We start from the raw sequence: 23,578 nt of genomic DNA, 5'->3' as shown, positions 1-23,578 counted from the left end.
CAGCCATAATAATTATCTTCCTGTGTATAATCATTGTTTAATCTACTGAAGACTTCCACAAAGCCTATCTAACTGGACCCACTGACATCTTGTTACCAGGCAAGTGTCTTCTCCCCATTCCTGAGATAAGAACACATACTCTGAAAGGTAAAGTGGTAAATCCAAGTGACGCCCGCCAGGCCCTCCCCAGGACTTCCTGTAGAATCAGCACCCGGCAGCCAGGTCGAGGAGGACAGTGCAGCTTATCAGGTAGCTGAGGAGAGAGGCCATTCCAGGAGGCAGGGAGGGTGTCCCTCCCCACATGGCACACTGGCCTGTCTGTGAGCTCACATATAGAGCTCCAGGGAGCTACCTACACAAGGAGTACACGTGAGACAAGGGAGGGCAGCTGAAGGAGGCCAGAGCAGGCAGCAGAGCCAAGCTGAAAACTCCACCACTGTTACAGACTGAAGAGCGTGCCTCCAAATTCATTTGTTGAAGCCCTAACCCCCAGTGTGAGTGTATTTAGACATAGGACCCTTGGGAGGTAATTAAGCTTAAATGAGGTCTTAAGGATGGGGCCCTGATCTGATAAGATCAGTGTCCTTCCAAGAAGAGGAAGAGACACCATATCTCTCTCTCTCTCTCTCTCTCCCCTGTACGTGCACAGAAGAGGTCAGGTAAAAACACAGCAAGAAGGTGGCCATCTTCAACCAAGGAGCATGGCCTCACCAGAAACCAGAGTGCCAGTGCCTTGATCTTGGACTTCCAGCCTCCAGAGCTGTGAGAAATAGATGTCTGTTGTTTAAGCTACCTAGTCTGTGGAGTTCTGTTAGGGCAGCCTGAGCTGATTAATACAACCACCACCTCGACTGGAAATTTCAGCAGCCTCTAAGTGCTGCTAAAATGAGCCATATCTCCAATGGTTCTGGACTAACCTTTGGAGGATCAGTGCTCCAAGGACTAACTTGGTCCCTTCTGGAATTGCTCACGAACACCAGCCTCTCTCAGCTCTGCAGCGTCAGCTAGCTCAACATTTGTGCCCAGGAGGCTCTGAACCCTGAAGGACACCCAGCAGGGCAAGGCAGGGCTCCCTCTGATGAGAAAGCCCCTAATTCAATCAGGCTCAAACCACGTGACTGCCAGCCCATGCTACATGCCCGTGGATGGAGAGGCCTTGCATGTGCACACCTCCAGAGCCAGGTCCGAGGGTGTCCTGTTGAGGGAGGGGCAGAGCAAGTAAAAAACGCATTATACACAGATCAGGCACTGCAGAGGGGGAGGGGTGCACGGATTTAACCTCCTGTCTCAGTCTCTACCATTAAGAGCAATTTAAATGACATTTGGTGGAAAAGATAATAATATTTCAGGTCAGAGGGAGATGGTGATGGCTGCAACCAGGACAGCATGGATGGAGAGAGGCGGATAGAGTAAGTAAATGAATCACGAGGACCCTGTGACTGATGTGACGTGTATGCGTGTGGGGGTGTGTGTATGGTGTGTCATGTGGTGTGGGGGGATGCGTGTGTGTGACGTGTGGTACATGTGGTGTATGTGGTGTGTGCACACATGTGGTAACGTGTGTGCTGTGTGTGTCTATGTGGGGGGAGGAGGCAGTGGGAATAACAAGAATCCAAACTCCACTCCTTGTGCTGTGGGAGCACAAGGGCCCTGGTGACAGATGAGAACCAGGACACAGGTGACCATGCAGTCAGCTTGCGAGTGGGGCTGGCAGGTGTCCACCGACAATGGGGTAGGAGGGGTCCAGCTCCAGTGCTTGTGGCAGGAGAGGAATTGTATGGACAAGACGGGGTGGTCAATGGCTGTGCACAGCCCCTGACCCGGGCCTCTGGAGGAGGTCCAGCCTGGACCATCACACTGCATCCCAGACCACTGCACACTGCATTTCAGGGGACTTGGAGAGAGCCTGGGAAGTTCACTGGCCATCGCTGACTGGTTTGCCACCCTGCCCTTTCCCCCCATCAACAGGGACCAAGGGCATTTAGTGCACCAAGCTGCCACCTCCTTGGGTTCTTCCGTACAGGAGGGGCATGCACATGTGTGTATAAGAGCGCACTTGTGCATGGTGTGTGCATGTGTGACTGCATGTGTGTGGCCATGCACACATGTGGTGTGTGTGGGTGTGTGCAGCATTCATAAAATGTATGAGCATAAACTGTGGTTTGTGTGCACATGTTGTGTGTGTGTCACGAGCACACATGTCTTTTGGTCCCTTGAGGGACAGGAAACGAGAACACATGTTGGCATGGGAAGTGAAAGCATCCAGCGGGCGGCTAGAGAGGCCCTCCCGGGGCTGGGGGACACTTGGCCCATAGATGTCAGCCAGGCCCATGTGCTGCAGAGAAGAGAGCCCAGCCCCCAGGCAGGGGAGAGGAGTGGCCTCGGCCAGGGAGGGGAGGAGGGCTGGGACCGGGGCCCAGAGGCTGCGTGGTGGGAGTGCTGATGGGCCAGGGGCCCAGGGCTGGGGTGCTGATGGGCCAGTTTCTCTCTAGCCAGAGCCCTGTCCAGGCAGGGTGGCCCGAGGAGACCTGGGAGGAGGAGTGAGCGGAGAGGAAGATGCTGGGTCCCTGTGACCTGCTCTCCAGCCTCTCAGGGCGGAAGCACTGACCTGAGTCCTGCTCAGTCCCATCCCCAGGCTCACATCCCAGCTGCACGGCTGGCTCGCTTGGGGATCGTTAACAAAGATGCCCCAGGAGTGGGACCCCAGCTTCCGTATTTTTGTAAGTGTCCCTGAATTACCAGACCCAATGCCCTATCGGACCAGAATGTTCCTGCTGACCGTGTCACCAGGGAGGCCCTTTTAGGGCTTCAGCCCTCTCCCCGGAGGCCCTGTGCCCATGATGCTGACCTGCAGAATTGGGCAGTTACAGCATCTGCCGGCCGAGGGCAGCACCTTCCAAAGGGCCACCTCAGCCATCGTGAGGTCATTTGAGCGTAAAAGGGGGCAGAAGTTAAATTGTTCTTCCTCGTTTCCAGCTGTCCTTGCTGCAGGAAAGAAGCCGCAGCCTTGGGAGAGGCTTCACGGGACGGTTAAAAGTCGGGCCTTGAAGCCATGTCATGGCCTCGATTAAAGGACTGATTTCTGTCTTTTGAGCCTGAACAAATTCCAGAAGAACTGCCTCATCAGAGGCATCAAGATCCCTCGCACGACGGCTGAAAGAAAAGGTGTCCACGGGGAAGAATCCGCCCAGCTGCTGTGAAGCCCCCTCCCCTGCCATCCCCACAAGCATCTCCCTCCATCACATCACCAAGCAGGTACCCAGCCGCAGGTGTGAAGGTCAGACCCCTCCACGGTGCACCGAGCCTCATGGGACTGACATATATGGTGAGCACAGCCCTGTCTAGGGACCCGGCCCCCATCCCCCTGCCCACCCCTCAGACCCCTGCTGGCCACCTTAGTGAACTCTCCCCTTGATCCTCAGCACCTTGGCCCTAACAAGTGACGGCCTCCACTAAAATGCAGAAGTCTAGCAGTCACTTCTAAAGTGCACAAACACAGCCATGAGGTCTTAACTCACCACATGGGCTCCCTCAGGGCCCCACGCTAGGTCTTCGAGGCCGGGACATTCCCAGCCACTTCCAGAACCCAGCCCCAGACAGACAAGAGGGCAGAAGCCAGGCATCTGGTGCGGGGTCTTTCACAGGTCGGGGAGCCTGAGAGTCACGTGGTATGTGTTCTCCATGCAGATTCCCAGGCCTCGTGCCGAGACAGCCCTTTGTGCGGGTGCTGGTGGGGGCCAAGGACCTGTGGGTTTCTGGGTGCCCTCCTCACGCTGATGCTGACGCATAGGGTCCTGGGCCAGACACGGAGTGTTCTACACACCAGCCAGCATAGGAAGCCTTGTATACAGGCGGAGCTCAAGAAATTGCTGCTTAGAAAGGACTAGAAAAGGAAGTAACTATGTCATAATATGCACTATATAATAATGACTTCCTTTATGACACATCCTGCAGCTTTTAGACGGGGAAGAAGCACTATTCTACTGCACCAGGATTCAGCAAATTCCATATATCGTGTACTAACTTCCCTGTAAACGCTGGGCCTGAAAGATGTGTGGGGCTGGGGTAGGGGAGGACATTTTTCAAACAAGTTTGAAAAATATTGGATTCTACTTGACTAAACTGTGGGCCTTCTCAGAGTCTTTGATCCGCTAATGGGCACTGCATACCTTCAAGGACAAATTGAGAGTGTACAGAATATTTCCCAAACTTACTGAAGCCAAGCACCTTGTTTTATTTTTTAATGGAACCTATTTTAGCATCATGAAACATAAATGGGGAAATCTCTAGTTCACCATTTCACAGAGTTTTCTAGTTTTCAACATGCTTCTGTAAATAAGAATCTCCTGGAATGTCCACGCCCAGTTCCTGCCTCTGCAGGCAAGTGGCTTCATTCCTGTTTTGTTGAGAATGCCTGAAGATTCCTTAACCAGGAAAGCTGGAAAGTGACCAGAGAAATTATCATATTGTCTTGGTTCTAAGACACAGGATCCTTCTGATACAGCTTGTAGAGAAAAAAAGAAAGAAAGAAAAAAGCAGTGAGAGCATCAGTTCCAGCCAGTACGCTGGCAGCTCACACCCACCATGGTTTATTTCCAGCCCATGCTGCACAGTCACGATGGGTCAGCTGGGCTGTGCCCTAGGACCTCTCCCCATTCTGGGCCACAGGCTGATGGGGCAGCCCTCCACCCCCAACGCTGCTCATCACCAAGCAGAGGGCAGGACAGCTCTGAAGGGTCACACGCCTTCATGCAAACAGCCTGTAAGTGACACACATCACTCCCACTCAGATAACTCATGTAGCAGAACCCATCCCCCAGGCCCGCCCCACCACCCAGGCCTGGAACGCAGCCCTGCTGGGTGCCACAAGCCTGGAAAGCTGGAAAGCCTGCCCACCCTGGTCGTGGTGTGACCCTGACCACCTGGCACGTCCTAACTTCAGCAACACTAAGATATAAAGATGAATCTTAACATTTAAGAAAATGGAATTTAAAAAGTTGTGCTTAAGTTCCATGTTTCCTGACTGGTTAATATGTGCACGGGTATGAATCCGTGTACACATTGGCCAAGTATTTGTGACACGACAGCTCTGAGTGACCAACCTGCCTTGCCAAGAACGGAGTGACCTTTCGCACACTCGGGGCCACCTGCCCTGGCTCTGGAGTCCCAGAGGCTGCAAAGGAGGCAGTCGGCCTTCCTCAGCATTTGTCCCTGGTCCCTCATCAGAGGCATGAACAAGAATTCCCAGCCTTGCCCCTGCCTCCCAGGGCCCCAGGATGCTGCATCTAGGTTTGCAATCGCCCAAATCCATGCCATGTGGAAATGTCCCTCCAAACGCCCTTTGCCAGGACATTTGTGATGCTGTGGCCATGGGCACAGTGCTTTACAGGCACCCAACTTTAGCAGGCAAAGTAACAACCCCTCACAAAGAGCTATGAATCAGATGGCCCCCAGTGCAACCATCCTGCCCCTGTGACCTCCTTGGCCCCAAATGTGGGTGACCCTTCACATCTGTCCTCCGTCTAATCATCACGGCCGTCCCTGGAGGGCAGCCGGGGTGATGTACAATCATTCTCTCTTATAGATGAACACACAGCAAGGCACCAGCTTGAGGTCACTCGGATAACTGACATTCTGGTTTTTCAGGCGTCCGGTGCTTTTGGCCCCTCTGCTGATGGCTTTCCACCAAGGCCCAGGAGAGGGTGGAACATTCTGTGGGAGTTTATTTTGAGAGGAGCCACAGACTAGATCTGCCAATCTTGGAAGGAACCTGGTAGGTTCCTTTCATTCTGCAAGTAGCACCAGGATACGAGGTGGGCAAACAGGCTGACAGCATCCCCTCCGTAGACTCCCATAGATGGTTGCTCACAAGCTGTATCACAACATGCGTGGAAGCACCTGGGAAGTATTAACGAACAGAAAGCTTCCCCTCTCACGTGGACATTTATCTGCAGCCCGTCTCTCTGCCAACAGGACCAGGGCCTCTTGAGGGAGAGTGGTCCCTCCCCACGTTCCCAAACTGCAGGGCAGGTGGCGGCTTATGCCCTGAGCCCTGCTCCTCCCCTGGTGAAAGTGACAGGCCAGGGGTGGCTGCTCCAGTGTGGGCCCCTGCCAGCCTCCAGGACAGAAGCTGCTCCTCGCCGAGGCAAGGATGCTGCTTTGGGCGCTCCGGCTACTTTCCCACCTTGGGTCAGAAGACCTCAAGCAGTGTGCTTTGTACATGTCTACTCATCAAATTAATCTAAGGGGACATCAAACCTGGGGTGGCAGGCCCAGGTCTAGACATACAATTCCAGGCTGCCTTTCTTGGAAGGCACAAAGAAGATATTTTATTCTTTCCTCATAAGGCCAGAAAAAAGAAGGAAAAAAGCTGTCTGAAATACCAGGCTCTTTTTTTTCCTTTACAATTGATACTATTATATTAAGGAAACTTATTTTTTAAACTAGAATCATGTGTTAAATGTACATTGAGATGCTTGCTACTTGAAAGAATCCTAGAGTAAATCCTTTGGCAAACATCATTCCTGCCAGAATGTAATTTATATATATTAGAGTTATAACTGCTTTAGGTACTTAAAAAAAAAAAAAAGCAACAACGCAGCGTATCAGGGAAATGTAAAAGACTAAAACAACAAATAAGTTCTAAGGCAGGTGCTGAGAGGCACACAGTGGGGTCCACAGCTGGGGACACAAGGCCCCACCCTCGTGGAGACAGGGTGGGTGACAGCCAGCAGGGCCCACCCACCACCTACTCAGCGGAGGGCACTAGAAAGGGGACCTGAACCTCTCATGGGACAACACATTTAAAAAGACAAGCTAATAGACAAATTTTAAAAAACCCAAACTGCCCTCTCTAGTTGAGCTCACAATGACAATAAAATTGGAGAACTGCATTCTCGGGAACCCAGATCAGAAATAAATAACAAAGCGATCAGCTCCTGGGTGTGTGTCCGGACTGAGGCCATGAAAATTGTGGTTTCTGTCTATGACAGCGTCTCCCTGGGTCCTCGGCCTGGGGGGTTTCCAAACCCTACCTATTTCAAGGTCACTCAGGTTGCTGTTCAGAGCTTTTCCTCCAAATTAAGCCATTACATTTTTTCCTCTTTGCCTTCATAGCATTCTGGCTCATTTTCCCACCACCCACAGCTCTCTGGAGACTTTGCTACAAGTCTGGAGAAGCCGGGATTGATAAAACAATGGAATTCTAAGGAAGACAGGTCCCCTTTCACAAATGAGACATCAAACACCAGGAGACTTGGTGCATTTCAGTCACGGTTTTCTGTTGTGTCATGCTCTATCCAGAAACTCAGTATCATTTATAGATTAGAAGGAATTCTGCGCAATGAATGTTTCTACTCTGGCCCTTTCTTCTACTGATCATTGAAAAACCCAGGAGTTTTGTTCTCCTGGAGGCCTCGCAAGTCAGGACACGAGTGGTTTCTGAAAGCATGAACTGCTTCTGAATGGCAACCTGCACTTTCTGGGTTTTTGGCAAATCCTTTCCACAGCTAAGAAGCTGGTATACTGCCTTACCCTCTGAGGAGACAGGGGCCAGTGGATCCTGAAATTGAGCCATCAGCCACTAGCCAAACCATACCCCTGGCCTGGGCTGCAAAGGGTCCCACCTTCTCATTGACCCCAAGACGCCACCTACCTGGCAAACCCACCCACCAGCTTCCCATCTGTACACAGAGACACACCATGCAGGCCAGGAGCAGCCTTAACACCAAATATTTTAACACAGTAATTCTATGCCTATAAACTTATCCTTAGAAAATAAAAGGACTAACACAAACAGAGGTATGAACACAAGAAGATGGTCATTGCATCTCTCTTTCTAAGGAGCAAAACAGAAGCTGAGAATTTCAACAAAAGGGTATTATGGTCACTACTGGTGCTGCTAATGGAGCAGCCTGGCCTTCCTCCTTCCAGATGAGGGGTGATAGTGGCTGCCCTGCCCCGGGGAAAAAAGCCACGGCCTTGCTTTGGCTGACAAGAAGCAGGCAGAGGTGTCCTGCCACCTCCTGGAGGGATGGCTCCCATGCGGCCCCTGCCCCTGCCCCACCCTGCAACGTTCTCTGCAGGGGCCTCTCTGTCAGTCTTGGTCCCAGAGGCCCGTGCTGACCCAGGATGGACCCAAAATGGGAGTGAGCGATAAGCCACTGCCATCCTGAAGTTGTTTGTTACCAAAGCACAACAGAGCTTATGGTGACTGACACAGAAATGAGTATCTAGTAGTGAGCTTCTGTTGTAAATAATATTAACTTACGTAGATTGGCCTCCCGGGTTGGATAGAGAGGAAGGATACTCTTATCTGAGGCTGGGAGGATGAGGAAAGATTCATTGAAAGCATTTCCAGGGAACACCTGGAGGGCAGATCTTGTACTTACTAAAGGTGGAGGGCTCAGGGTCCAGCAGGTGTGGGGTTCGCTGTTTGCTGGGTTTGATTAGGTAAAACAAGAAATATGAGCTCAGAAGAGAACTCGCTGGGGCTTCCCTGGTGGCGCAATGATTAAGAATCTGCCTGCCAATGCCAGGGACACGGGTTCGAGCCCTGGTCTGGGAAGATCCCACATGCCGCGGAGCAACTAGGTCCGTGAGCCACAACTACTGAGCCTGCACGTCTGGAGCTTGTGCTCCGCAATGGGAGAGGCCACAGCAGTAAGAGGCCCGCGTACCGCAAAAAAAAAAAAAAAAAAAAAGTTAGGTTTACACTATACTGTGGTCTATTAAGTACACAATAGCATTATGTCTAAAAAAATGTATATACCTTAATTAAAATATCTTATTGCTAAAAATGCTAATCATCATCTGAGCCTTCAGCAGGTTGTAATCTTTTTGCAACAGTCACATTAAAGATCACTGATCAGGGGTTGAGATCAAGATGGTAGAGTAGGAGGACACATCAAAAATAAACCTACATGTGGAACATTCCCACTGAAAACAACCTGAAGCCTGGCAGGAAGACTCTGCTACAACCAAGGCTACAGAACAAGCCAAATGGAGTCGGGCAGGAAGGGAAGCGAGCGATCAGGTTGGGACAAGCACCCGTGGGAGGGGATATAGAAGAGGAGGGGGATTACATGGGCTCAGGGATCCTGCCTGGGAAGTGAGGAGCTGGAACCACATATTGGGCACCCAGCCTTGGGGTCTGACGCCAGGTAGATGAGTCCACTGAGCTGCCCTTTCCTCTTCTTCACCCTGCCCCCAATAGGGTGATGATGGTCACTGAACATAGGAGTAGTTCGGTTCATACTTGGCTCTGGCTCTAGCCCCTCCATCTCCAGCCCCACCTCCCACCATGGTGATAACTGCCAGCACATCCTGGGGGAAGATGTGACCCATGCTCACGTCAGATCCAGCTCTCCCACCAAAGCCACTGTACACACACGAACTGCATAGGACATTTCCGTACAAGGACACCCTTCAAGACCAGGACAGGTGACTGTTTCAACTAGTTTAATAGAGACAGTTAAACAAAATGAGAAGACAGAGGAATTTGTTACAAATGAAGGAACAATAAAAATATCTTGAAAAAACAACTAATAAAATAGAGATAAATAATTTACCAGATAAAGAGTTCAAAGAATTATTAATAAAAATGCTAACTGAACTTGGGTAAAGAATAGATGAACACAGTTTGAATTTTAACAAGGAACTAGAAAACAGAGAAAAGAATCAGTCAGAGCTGAAAAATACAATAACTAAAATGAAAAACACACTAGAAGAAACTAACAGCAGATTAGGTGATACAGAAGAATGCATAAGTGATCTGGAAGATGGTATAATGGAAATTACCTGATCAGAGCAGCAAAAAGGAAAACAAATTTTAAAAATGAGGACACTTTAAGAAACCTCTCGTACAACATCAAGTGTACTAAACATTCACATTATAGGGGTCCCAGAAGGAGAAGAGAGAAAGTGTTCAAAAACGTATTTGATCAAATTATGGCTAAAAACTTCCTGAAGCTGAAGAAGGAAATAGACATCCAGGTACAGGAAATACAGAGAGTCCCAAACAAGACGAATCCAAACAGACCAAGACATACCATAATTAAAATGGCAAAAGTTAAAGAGAATTTTAAAGGCAGCAAGAAAGAAGCAAAGAGGCATATACAAGGGAAACCCCACAAGGCTATTTGTTTATTTTTTCTGACTTTTCTGAAGAAACTCTGCAGACCAGAAGGGGCTGGCATGATATATGTAAAATGCTGAAAGGGAAAATCCTGCAACCTAGGATACTCTATACAGCAAGGTTATCATTCTGAATTGAAGGAGAAATAAGGAACTTCTCAGACAAGCAAAAAACTAAGAGTTTCATAAATACTAAACCAACCCTAAAAGAAGTGTTAAAGGGTCTTCTCCAAGTGGAAGAGGAAAGGCTACAAAAAGTAGTAATTTACAGGAAAGGCAAAATCCCACTAGTAAAGGCAAATATATAGTAAAGGCTATGGATCAACCACTTAAATAAGCTAGTACTAAGATTAAAAGACAAAAATTGTAAAATCAACTATAACTACAATAAACAGGTAAGAGATAAACATGAAGATGTAAAATATGACTTCAAAACCATAAAATGTGTGTGTGTGGGAGTACAAAATACAGATCTTTTAGAATGTGTCTGAACTTAAATGACTATCAGTTTAAAACAAGTATATATAAGTCAACACATATGAACCCCATGGTAACCACAAATTTAAAAACCTACAATAGATACACACAAAATAGACAGAATGGAGCACAAATATACCACTAAAGAAAATCATCAAGCCACAAGGAAGAAACTAAAAGAGAAGGAACAAAAAAGAACTACAAAAACAACCAGAAAGCAAGTAACAAAATGGCAATAAGTACATACCTATCACTAATCACTTTAAATATCAATGGACTAAATGCTCCAATCAAAAGACACACAGTAGCTGACTGGATTAAAAAAAAGACCCATCTATATGCTGCTTACAAGGGACTCACTTCGGAGCTAAGGACACACACAGACTGAAAGTGAGGGAATGGAAAAAGATATTTCATGCCAATGGAAATAAAAGAAAGCTGGGGCAGCAATACTAATAAAAGACAAAGTAGGCTTTAAAACAAAGTCTATAACGAAAGACAAAGAAGGGCATTATATAATGATAAAGGGATCAGTACAAGAGAATATAACATTTGTTAACATATATGCACCTAATATAGGTGCAACTAAATATATAAAGCAAATATTAACATATATTAAAGGGAGAAATTGACAATACAACAGTAGTAGGGGATTTTAACACTCCACTACATCAATGGACAGATCATCCACATAGAAAATCAATAAGGCAATAGTGGTTTTAAATGACATATTAAACCAGCTGGACTTAATAGATATCTACAGGCCATTCCACACAAAAATAGCAGAATATACATTCTTTTCAAGTGCATGTGAAATGTTCTCCAGGGTAGATCACATGGTAAGCCACTAAACAAGTCTCATCAAAGTTAATAGAAATTATATCTAACATTTTTCCCAACCACAACAGTATGAAACTAGAAATGAATTACATGTAAAAAAACAGAAAAAACACAAACACACAGAGACTAAACAACACGCTACCAAAGATGGGTGAATGAAGAAATAAAGAGAAAATCATAAAATACCTTGAGAGAAATAAAAATAAAAACACAACTTTCAAAAATCTAAGGGATGCAGCAAAAGCAGTTCTAAGAGGGAATTTTAGAGTGAAATAGGTCTACCTCAAGAAACAAGAAAAATCTTAAACAACTTAATCTACCATCTACAGGAATTAGATAAAGAAGAACAAACAAACCCCAAAGTCAGCAGAAGGAAATAATAAAGATTGAGAGGAAATAAATAAAAGAGACCAAAAAAACCCAAACAATAGAAAAGATCGATCAAACCAGAGTTGTTTTTGAAAAGATAAGCAAAATTGATAAGCCTTTAGCCAGGCTCACTAAGAACAAAAAAAGAGAGAGGCCCCAACTAAACAAAATAAGAATAAGGAGAAATTACAACCAATATTTCAAAGATACAAAAAATCAAAAGAGAATATTATGAACAGTTATATACCAACAAATTGGTCAACATAGAAGAAATCAATAAATTTCTAGAAACATACAGTCTTCCAAGACTGAATCAGGAGGAAATAGACAATCTGAATAGATCAACCACTAGTAGTGAAATTAAATTAGTAATTAAAAAAAAAAAACTCCCTGCAAACAAAAGTCCAGGACTGGATGGCTTCATAGGTTGAATTCTACCAAACATATAGAGAAGAGCTAATACCTATTCTTCTCAAACTATTCCAAAAAATTGAAGAGGAAGGAACACTCCCAAATTCATTCTATGAGGCCATCATTACCCCGATACCAAAACCAGACAAAGACACTATAAAAAATAAAATTACAGGCCAATATCTCTGATGAATATAGATGCAAAAATGCTCAACAAAATATTAGCAAACCAAGTTCAACAATATATAAAAAGGATCATACACCATGATGAAGTAGAATTTATTCCAGAGATGCAGGATGGTTCAGTATCTGCAAACCAATGGATGTGCTACACTACATTAACAAAAGGAAGGATAAAAATCACATGATCATCTCAATAGTTGTAGAAAAAGTATATGACAAAATTCAATATCCATTCATGATAAAAACTCTCATCAAAGTCAATATAGAGAGAACATGTCTCAACATAATAAAGGCCATTTATGGCAAACCCACAGCTAACATTAAACTGAGTGGTAAAAAGCTGAAAGCTTTTCCTTTAAAACCAGGAACAAGATAAGGATGTTCCCTCTTGCCACATGTGTTTAACGTAGTATTGGAAGTCCTAGCCACAGCAATCAGACAAGGGAAAGAAATAAAAGGCATCCAAATTGGAAGGGAAGAAGTTAACACTGTTACTATTTGCTGTTGACATGATAGTATATTTAGAAAAAACCCCAAAATCTCCACCAAAATTATGAGAACTAATATATGAATTCAGTAAAGTTTCAGGAAACAAGATTAATATACAGAAATCTGGGGACTTCTCTAGTGGCACAGTGGTTAAGAATCTGCCTGCCAATGCAGGGGACACGGGTTCGAGCCCCGGTTCGGCAAGATCCCACATGCCGCGGAGCAGCTAAGTCCATGCACCACAACTACTGAGCCAGCGGTCTAGAGCTCGTGAGCCATAACTACTGAAGCCCAGGCACCTAGAGCCCATGCTCCTCAACAAGAGAAGCCACCGCAATGAGAAGCCCATGCACTACAATGAAGAGTAGCTCCCGCTTGCTGCAACTAGAGAAAAGCCCATGCACAGCAAAAAAGACCTAACACGGCCAAAAATAAATAAATATTTTTTTAAAATCTGTTGCTTTTCTATACCCTAACAATGAACTATCAGAAAGAGAAAGCAAGAAGAAGTCCATTTAAAATTTCATCAAAAGGAATAAAATACCTCGGAATAAACTTAACCATGGAGGCCAAAGACCTATACTCTGAAAACTACAGGACACTGATGAAGAAAACTGAAGACGATAAAAGAAATGGAAAGATATCCTGTGTTCATGATTTGCAAGAATTACTATTGTTAAGATGTCCATACTACCCAAAGTAATCTACAGATTTAATGCAATCCCTAGCCAAATACCCATGACATTTTTCACAGAACTAGAACAAATAATCCTAAAACTTATATGGAACCACAAAAGACCCCAAACAGCCAAAGCAGTCTTGAGAAAAAAAGGACAAAGCCACAAGTATCACGCTCTCTGACTTCAGACTATATTATATAGCTAAAGTAATCGAAACAGCATGGTACTGGCATAAAACCAGACACATAGATCAATGAAACAGAACAGAGAGCCCAGAAATAAACCCATGCACTTATCATCAATTAATTTATGACAAAGGAAACAAGAATAAAAATGGGAAAAGACTGTCTCTTCATTAAGGGGAAATGCTGGGAAAACTGAACAGCTACATGTAAAAGAATTAAATTAGAACAGTTTCTCATACCATATACAAAAATAAGCTCAAAATGGATTAAAGACCTAAATGTAAGACTGGAAGCCACAAAACTCCTAGACAAAAACATGGGCAGAACACTCTTTGACATAAACCATAGAAATATTGTTTTGGATCTGTCTCCTCCGGCAAAGGAAACAGAAGCAAAAATAAACAAATGGGACCTTATTAAACTTAAAAGCTTCTGCACAGCAAAGGAAACCACTGACAAAATGAAAACACCTATGGAAAGGGAGGAAATATTTGCAAATGCTGTGACCAACAAGGGGTTAATATCCAAAATATATGAAAAGGTCATACAGCTCAACATCAAAACAAACAACAAACAAACAAACAACTCAATCAAAAGACAGGTAGAAGACCTGAATAGACATTTCTCCAAAGAAGACATACAGATGGTCAACAGGCACATGAAAAGATGCTCAACATCACTAATTATTAGAGACATGAAAATCAAAACAACAATGAGATATCACCTCACAGCAGTCAGAATGGCTATCATCAAAAAGTCTACAAATAACAAAAGCTGGAGAGGGTGGGAATGTAAACTGGTGCAGTTGATACAGAAAACAGTATGGAGATTCCTCAAAAAACTAAAAATAGAATTCCCATATGATCCAGTAATTCCATTCCTGAGTATATATCAAAAGAAAACAAAGACGCTAATTGGAAAAGATACATGCATCTCAACGTTCATAGCAGCACAACTTACAATAGTGAAGATATGGAAGTAACCTGTTTGTCCATCAATAGATGAATGGATAAAAATGTGGTGTGTATCTACAATGGAATACTACTCAGCCATAAAAAAGGATTGAAAATTTGCCATTTGCAGCAACATGGATGGACCTAGACATTATCATACTGAGTGGAGTAAGTCAAACAGAGAAAGAGAAATATTATATGCTATCATTTATATGTGGAATCTAAAAAATAATGCAAATGAATGAATATAACAAAACAGAATCAGACTCACAGACAACAAAGGAGCAGTTACCAGTGGGGAGAGGGATGGTGGAGTAGGACAAGGGTAGGGGATTTGAAGGTACATACTACCATGTTGTAAAATAAATAAGCTACAAGGATATATTGTACAGCACAGGGAATGTAGCCACTATTTTAAAACAACTTTATAGTATAATCTATAAAAATACTGAATCACTATGCTGTAAACCTGAAACTAATATAATATTGTAAATCAACTATACTTAAATTAAACAAAAGAAAAAAATGATCACTGGTCACAGATCATCATAATAAATATAATAACAACGAAAAAACTTTAAATCTTGGGAGAATTACCAAAATGTGACACAGCGACAAGAAGTGAGCAAATGCTGTTGGAAAAATAGCACCAAGTGCTTGACACAGTCTCCTCACGCAAAGGAAACAACTGATTGTATAAAGATTGCCCCATATCTTCAATTTGTAAAAAAACTGAATATCTGAGAAGTGCATAAAGCAAAGTACAATAAAACGAGGTCTGCCTGTATGTACATATATTATATATATATTACATAGGCTGTGATAATGAAATTATTATCACAGCAGTTATAGCTTTATGACTGTCTTCTAAGTACACAGGTTTCCCCTTCTCTCCTGTCCTCATCACCCGGACACTGTGAAGTAGGTATCGTTCACATGGCAGAAGAGACGATGAGAGGTTGAATAAAGCTCTTGCTCTGAGTGTCAGACACAAAAGCTCATTTAGAAAGCTCACTCCTGTCCTCCTCCCCTCAAATGATATGGTTATTTGCTTCTGTTGGCAAGCTCTTAATACCTAATATCGCAGAAAGCAACAACGGAAAGTAATGACAGTACAATACAGAGACAAACCTGTAAAGATTCTCATGCAAGCAGGCAACTGAGCATATCAATTAACATCCTTTTCTTTTTTCTTTTTAATTTATTTATTTAATTAATTTATTTTTGGCTGCATTGGGTCTTCGTTGCTGCGCGGGCTCTCTCTAGTTGTGGCGAGCGGGGGCTACTCTTCCTTGCCGTGCGCGGGCTTCTCATGGCAGTGGCTTCTCTTGCTGCGGAGCACGGGCTCTAGGCGCTGGACTTCAGTAGTTGTGGCACATGGGCTTGGTAGTTGTGGCTTGTGGGCTCTAGAGCGCAGGCTCAGTAGTTGTGGCTCACCGGCTTAGCTGCTCTGCTGCATGTGGGATCTTCCCAGACCAGGGCTCAAACCCGTGTCCCCTGCATTGGCAGGCAGATTCTTAACCACTGCACCACTCAGGAAGTCCAAACATCCTTTTCATTCTTGGACTTATCTTCACATTCCTTGAGGTTAAGTTTATCACGTGACCATGTTTTGTGCACTACATTTCATTTTTCCAGGTGTAGCGTGACACTGATGGAACCACTGCAGCTGGCGTGTACGGTGTGCCAGGCTCTGGACTGAACGATTCACAGGCAGTTATTTATCTTCATCCTGACATCACTCTATGAGGCAGACAATATCATCTTCCCACAGGGACACCCACTGCTCCCTCTAACTCAGCTCTTTACCAGGTTCGTGGTACAGGGGTACAAGGTCCCCATGTTCTTACAACAGAATCCCACTCTGCATAATATTCCATGGTGGACCAGAATACATATTATTTATCTATTCATCAGTTGATGGATATTTGGGTTGGTTCTACTTTTTGGTTATTATAAAAAACAGTACTGAACATTCACGTACAAGCCTTTGTGGGGACATACGTTTTCCCTTCTCTTCAATAGATACTCAGGAGCGGAAGTGCTGTGTCATACGGAAATTCTGTTTAACTTTTCGCGGAACTGCCAAACCGTTTTTCAAAGAGGCTACAGCATTTTATATTTCCACTAGCCATGTGCAATCGTTTCAATCTCTCTACCTCCACACCAACGCTGATCTTTTTCTTTTGGTTCTAGACATCCTAGTGCGTGTGAAGTGGTATCTCAATGCGGTTTTGATTTGCATTTCCCTAATGACTGCATGTTGAGCATCTTTTCATGTGCCACTTATATATCATCTTTGGAGGAATGTCTACTCAAATTTTTTGGTCTATTTTTTATTGGGCTATTATTTGTCTTTTTTATTGAGTTGTAAGAATTCTTTATATGTCCTGCATATGAGTTCTTTGATGATACAATTTTACAAGCATCTTCACTCATTCCTTGAGTTGTCTTTTTGCTGCCTTGAAGGTCTTGTTTGCAGCACAAAAGTTTTAAATTTTGATGTGGTGCAATTTATCTATTTTGTTATTTAGTTGCTTCTGCTTTTGGTGTTGTAGGTGGTAGCTTTTTGAAGTGAGAGAGCTGTTGGCGGCCATCCGCCCCCAGGTGGGTGAGGGGACTCAAGAGGGAATCAATCAGTCCACATGGAGAGAGAATGACAGTCACACAGAGAGAAATAGAGGAGAATGTGTGAGGTGGAGAAATGTGCAGGGGAGACAGGCCTGGGCTCCCCCAGCACCGCTCTCTCGGGCCAGCACACCTGAGACCAGCTGGATGTGATAGGAACTCCTTGGAACCCTAGAGACCTGCTTCCCAGCTCTTCCAGTTTCAGCTGTTTGCCAACAAAAAGACAAAGAAACAACAATGAAGAAAACAAGAACCCTGACCAGTGTACGCAGTTTAGAGATGAGAAAAAAGAGTCTCCAAGAGGATCAGGCCCCATCAAGGGACTGGGATTCCAATGCCAGCCTGTGCCCCCACCTCCAGCCTCCCCATGGGCAGGATACAAGCATCACAAAGAAGCAGACAAGCCTCTTTACTTGTAAAGAGTCTCACAGAAAACCTCCTTTCAAAAGCACACTGTTTCAGCTGCCTGGACTTTCTAACGTGAGCGAGATGAGGAATCAGAGTCAGCAGAGCCTTCATCTTCAATTCCGGAGGCCAGGAGCCCCATGAGGGGCACCGCTCATGACCGTGCTGGCTGGTGCAGTGGAATCACTCAGAAAGGAAGAGCAGGCCCATTGGAATCAAGGGGGCAAATCTTTAAGACAACACAGTAACACGAGCCCAGGAAAAATCCAGGTACAGAAAGAACCTCAAGGTAGAGGGAGGGCTGGTGGCCAAATGGAAGCCGCCGAAGTCTCCGTGGATTATGACTGGTCAAAACTCAATTTTATAAATTTTCTGTGTGGAAAACTAAAACATCTGCTGTTCCATATACAAACTACAGAGTGAAATGGAACAAAAAGCTTGACTGATGGGGGTGGGATTTCAGTGTTGAAAAACATTGGTTCAAAGGATGCTCCAGCTCGTGTTTCAAAGACAAAAAATAATGTGTCCACAGAGCACCACTCCTGGGCTCTCTCCCCATCTCTCTCTACATCAGCAACCTCCCTCCAATCACACGAACCTGGGCTCCTAGGGTGGAGGCCACCTTTCTCTCACCCCATGGGCTTCAGACTCAGAACACTCTACACACAAAGCAGTACCTCACTCTAAACAAAATAATGAATCTATATGTGATCATCAAAATGCAGATTCCCACCAACCAGTCTTGCCAACAGAGAGGATACGTTTATCCTAAAGGAATTAAAATGACTTACTAACCTGCTTCCAATAGTCACCATATCTGTGATTTCAACATCTCGTGGCAGAGAACAGGTGAACATGAAGTTAGCCAAAGTGTACTTCCAGAAGGGCAGTGCCTCCAGAACCTGATAGAAAATATCTCAACTCACTTTCTTCTCAGATAAACACAGATGAGAATCTTGGACATGAATTTAATTTCTCTTATTGCACATGTACTTTAGGATATAAAACTCTCAGAAGATAAATCCATGTAGTTCATGGGAGGCTAGAATCTCGAACTGGCTGGTCCTGGGTCATCATTAGCAGCCTAAATCACATGCTGTAAAATGTGGATTTCACAATGCTCCCAAAAGGCAGTCTTGGGATAAAGAAGATGTGGCACATATATACAATGGAATATTACTCAGCCATAAAAAGAAACGAACTTGAGTTATTTGCAGTGAGGTGGATGGACCTAGAGTCTGTCATACAGAGTGAAGTAAGTCAGAAAGAGAAAAACAAATACCATATGCTAACACATATATATGGAATCTAAAAACAAACAAAAAAAGGTTGAAGAACCTAGGTGCAGGACAGGAATAAAGATACAGACATAGAGAATGGACCTGAGGACACGGGGAGGGGGAAGGGTAAGCTGGGACGAAATGAGAGAGTGCCATGGACATATATACACTACCAAATATAAAATAGCTAGCTTGTGGGAAGCAGCCACATAGCACAGGGAGATTGGCTCGGTGCTTTGTGACCACCTAGAGGGGTGGGATAGGGAGGGTGGGAGGAGACACAAGAGGGAGGAGATATGGGGATATATGTATATGTATAGCTGATTCACCTTGTTATAAAGCAGAAACTAACACACCACTGTAAAGCAATTATACTCCAATAAAGATGTTAAAAAAAAGAACACCTGAAAAAAAAAAGAATTTTAACGGTTAGGAATTTTAATTTTAAAACTATGCAGAAATAATAAGGATGAAAGGAAACAACTCTGTGTGAAAAGTAGGTAAGGAAAGTAGAATGACTGACTGTTCCAGAATGAGAAAAGGGGGGGAAATAGGATGAACTTTTAGCAGTTTTGTGGAAAAGGATCTTGGGAAGGAATTTTATGCATGGTCAAGCTGGGTAAGATTGGGATAAATTTATTTAAGTTAACAAATGAGTTTTAATAGCAAAAGTACACTGATATAAAATTAGAATTGTTTTTCTCTCTGTTAAAAGGAAAAAGTTTTATTGGATTTTTGGTCTGCTTTTTTTGTTTGTTTTTTTGTGGTACACGGGCCTTTCACTGTTGTGGCCTCTCCCGTTGAGCACAGGCTCTGGACGCGCAGGCTCAGCGGCCATGGCTCACAGGCCGAGCCCCTCCGCGGCATGTGGGATCTTTCCGGACCGGGGCACGAACCCGTGTCCCCTGCCTCGGCAGGCAGGCTCTCAACCACTGCGCCACCAGGGAAGCCCCCTGGTCTGCTTTTGATAACAGATTGTGAATTTTTTTTTTTTTTTACCTTTTAAATAACTGCCTAGAAAGCCCCCACACACAAAAAAATGGGAATCTTGTTTAAAATTATAAGCTTCAACATAAAACGTGGTTGTTATAAAGCAGAAACTAACATACCATTGTAAAGCAGTTATACTCCAATAAAGATGTTAAAAAAAAACATAAAACGTGGCTAATGGCATAAACTGTAATATGTCACTAACCTTACACCCTCAAAAATCCATCCATTCACTCATTCATCCATTCATTCATCTATCTTTCTACCTTCATTGGGCATCTTCCAGACAGTCCTAAACAATGGTTAGGTAGGTAAAAACACAAAGACACAGTCCCAGGCATGAAGAGTATAGTAGGGACAGGATTACGCAGTAGGCAGACCATCTGCTGGATTATCAACAAAGCGGGGCACCAAACACAAGGCCCTTGTTCTGTTTCTGGAACAGGACCCTTCCTGCCCAGGGATGTGCAGCATGCTCCCCAGCCTGACGGGCTCCAGATCAGCATCGGGGCCTGACCTAAGCATCTCCTCCCCGAGGTCTTCCTTAGCCACATCTCACCTCTGTTCTCCATCGCTTCACCTGCTTCATTTCCATAGCAACTCTCATCACCTGTTCATGGATGCCAGCTCACCAGGTATTCCCAATCCCTACAGCACACCGAGCATTGCTGAGCAGCACTTTTCATTAAGGACAAAGAAAGGGAAGCAAGGATGTGACAGCAAAACAGAAAGACTTGCTAAATTTCAGAGAAATGCTTCTTTGCTACAGGAGACAGCTTCTTAAAAGAGTGCTCTAAAGGTAACAAAAACACTATGAAAAGCCTTGAAGTTATAGCCCTCATTTTGTAAAAAAGCATTTTCAACTTAGTGACTATCGACTGCTCTGCTAAGAAAGATGAAGACATTATATATTTGCCTGGCCGCTTTTTCCCTCCCAGTGATTTTCCTATGTTATATTACTATTTGTAAGGTTTATACTATCTATACTATGTGCTGCCACTATAACTCGCACAGATGGTCGATCTTTCTTACTTTTATATTTAAAGAGATTTGAGGTTCACCACCCATTTACAAGTGCTGAACTTTTATGCACTTCTATTTTGGCTGGATTTTGACACTCAATGGTTTTATTCAAAACCCTTATTCAGAAGGGCTCACAGAATCTAAGCTTTCTGATTTCGGGCATGCTTGAGAATATCTGTCCATTGTCTCTGTCTTTACACTAGTCAGTTTGGCTAAATAAGGAACTATTGGGACATCCATTGTTTTACGCAGAATCCATCAGGGTCCCTTCAGAGGGTGCAGCTCAGCACAGGCTGGCCCAGCATGTTCTATCCTGACTGATGCTCCTTACCTTTTCTGCCCTGTTACTTTTTCCTTTCACCAACCCCTCCCTATTTCCTCCACTCCCAGATCCTGGCAAGCACTTTTCTACTCTCTGTTTCTGAGTTTTACTTCCTTTTTTTTTTTTAAGATCCCATATGTAAGGGGTACCACGCAGTATTTGTCTTTCTCTGCCTGGCTGATTTCACTTATCATAATGTGCTCCAGGTTCATCCGTGTTGTTATAAATGGCAAGATTTGCTTCTTTCTCATGGCTGAATAATATTCCATTATATATACATATAATATGGTGTGTATATATATTGTGAATAATGCTGTAATGAACATGAGAATGCAGATATATCTTTGAGATCCTGTTTTCATTTCCTTTAGATACATACCCAGAAGTAGAATTGATGGATCATATGTTAGTTCTATTTTTAATTTTTTGAGGAACCTCTATACTGTTTTCCATAGTGGCTGCACCAACTTAGGTTCCCACCAACAGTGTAGGAGGGTTCCCTTTTCTCCACATCCTCGCCAATACTCACCAATATCTCGTCATCTTGATGATAGCCACGTGACAGGTGTAAGGTGATATCTCACTGTGATTTTAATTTGCATTTCCCTGATGATTAGCGATGTTGAACACCTTTTCACATACTTGTTGGCCATCTGTACGTCTTCTTTGGAAAAATGTCTATTCGGGGCCTCTGCCCATTTTTTAATAGAATTTTTTGTTTTGTTTTGCTATTGAGTTGTATTCCATATTTTGGATATTAACCCCTTATCAAATATATGATTTGCAAATATTTTCGCCCATCCCACCAGTTGCTTTTCCAGTTTGCTGATGGTTTCCTTTGCTGTGTAGAAGCTTTTAGTTTGATGCAGTTCAATTTGTCCATTTTGACTTTTGTTGCCTTTGTTTTAGGTGTCATAGCCAAAAAACCATCACCAAGACCAACATCAAGGATTTTATGCCCTGTTTGTTTGTTTTTTTTTGCTTTCTGGGAGTTTTATGTTTTTACGTCTTACATTCAAGTCTTTAATCCGTTTTGAGTTGTTTTTTTGGTACGGTGTAAGATAGGGGTCCAGGTTTGGTAATTTTTTTAAAAGCTTAACAAAATGCAATTCCTTATGAATGACAGAGTCAAGTTTGGCCTGGATATTTACATAGTTTTCTTTGATCATCTACTTAACTTTTCCCCTTCTTTTCTAAAACTCTTTGTTAGGAAATCAAATCGCGGTGACACTTGGTTCCTTTTGTGGCGTTTCCTCCATGCTGTAGCCGTCCAATGAGGCCTCTGATTTTCTGGCTTCTGAACTAGGCTTTGTGTTGCTATCATTTTTACTTTTTTCTCTTCTGATTTTTTCCCCTGAATCCCACCAGTGTGGGCTTTGTTCTCTTCTGTCTCACTCAATCCTCTGAATCTTTCTTCTATGCTCAAAGTCTGCTTTAGAGATCATGTTGCCAGCATTTTCCTTGAGAGTCTGGAAACTTACTTTTCTGAACTCTTGAGCTGGTCTCTGAATCATCCACATTTTCCCGCAGTCTTTGGCTTGTGTTTTTCTTTGTCTTTCTTTATTTTCAGGTTTCTCTTGTAATTCTTTTGTAGTCCTTAGTCATCTCTGAATGAGATCAGCTATTTATCAAGGAAAAAGAGTACGGAGTAAATGGCAGGATTAGGCTGAGAAAATATAAGGCTTTGATTCAAATTTGTCTGGAATATTTTCTCACCCATCTGGACTTTATTCTGTCCTGGGAACCTGTCTCCTTGAGTGTTTGGACTTCAAGTGTAGGGCTGGCTTATAACAAAGCATTCATTGCCACGCACCCACTGGGTGGGGATTTGTCACTGCTCCCTCCCAGACCTGCCTCTCCCTATTCACCTGGGGCAGGTCCCTGAGCCAGGAGCCAGGTCACATACAACACACATGGAGGAGGGCATGGTCCCTCCTCCACCGCCACCTCTGAATACCCAGTGGCACTAACCTGGCTTCATCTGAGCAGAGGAAGTGCTCACTTCCTTCTGCATTTGCTGTCCCCGATACACAGTACATGCTCAATAAACACCTGCTTCAGGAATGAAGACTGAGTTAATAAACCAGATGAAGAAAACCAAGGAGACAAACATGGAGCACAGCACACCAGGAGGCAGTCGCAGGACAGTCTGCAAGTCAAGTCCGGAGGCACGAAGCTGACAACCCCTCCTCCGGCGAGCATGGTGCTA

General features: G+C 44.1%; 1 protein-coding gene across 1 annotated transcript in view; it reads right to left on the bottom strand.

Annotated features, from left to right (window-relative positions):
- Positions 1 to 23,578, bottom strand: part of LOC101281390 (OTU domain-containing protein 7A) — a 387,881-nt gene that overhangs the window by 327,133 nt on the left and 37,170 nt on the right. The window lies entirely within an intron of this gene.

This window comes from Orcinus orca, chromosome 2 (assembly GCF_937001465.1).
Source record: "Orcinus orca chromosome 2, mOrcOrc1.1, whole genome shotgun sequence".
Taxonomy (NCBI): Eukaryota; Metazoa; Chordata; class Mammalia; order Artiodactyla; family Delphinidae; genus Orcinus; species Orcinus orca.
Note: the sequence above shows the minus strand (reverse complement) of the source record. Positions and strands in the feature narration are given on the sequence as shown.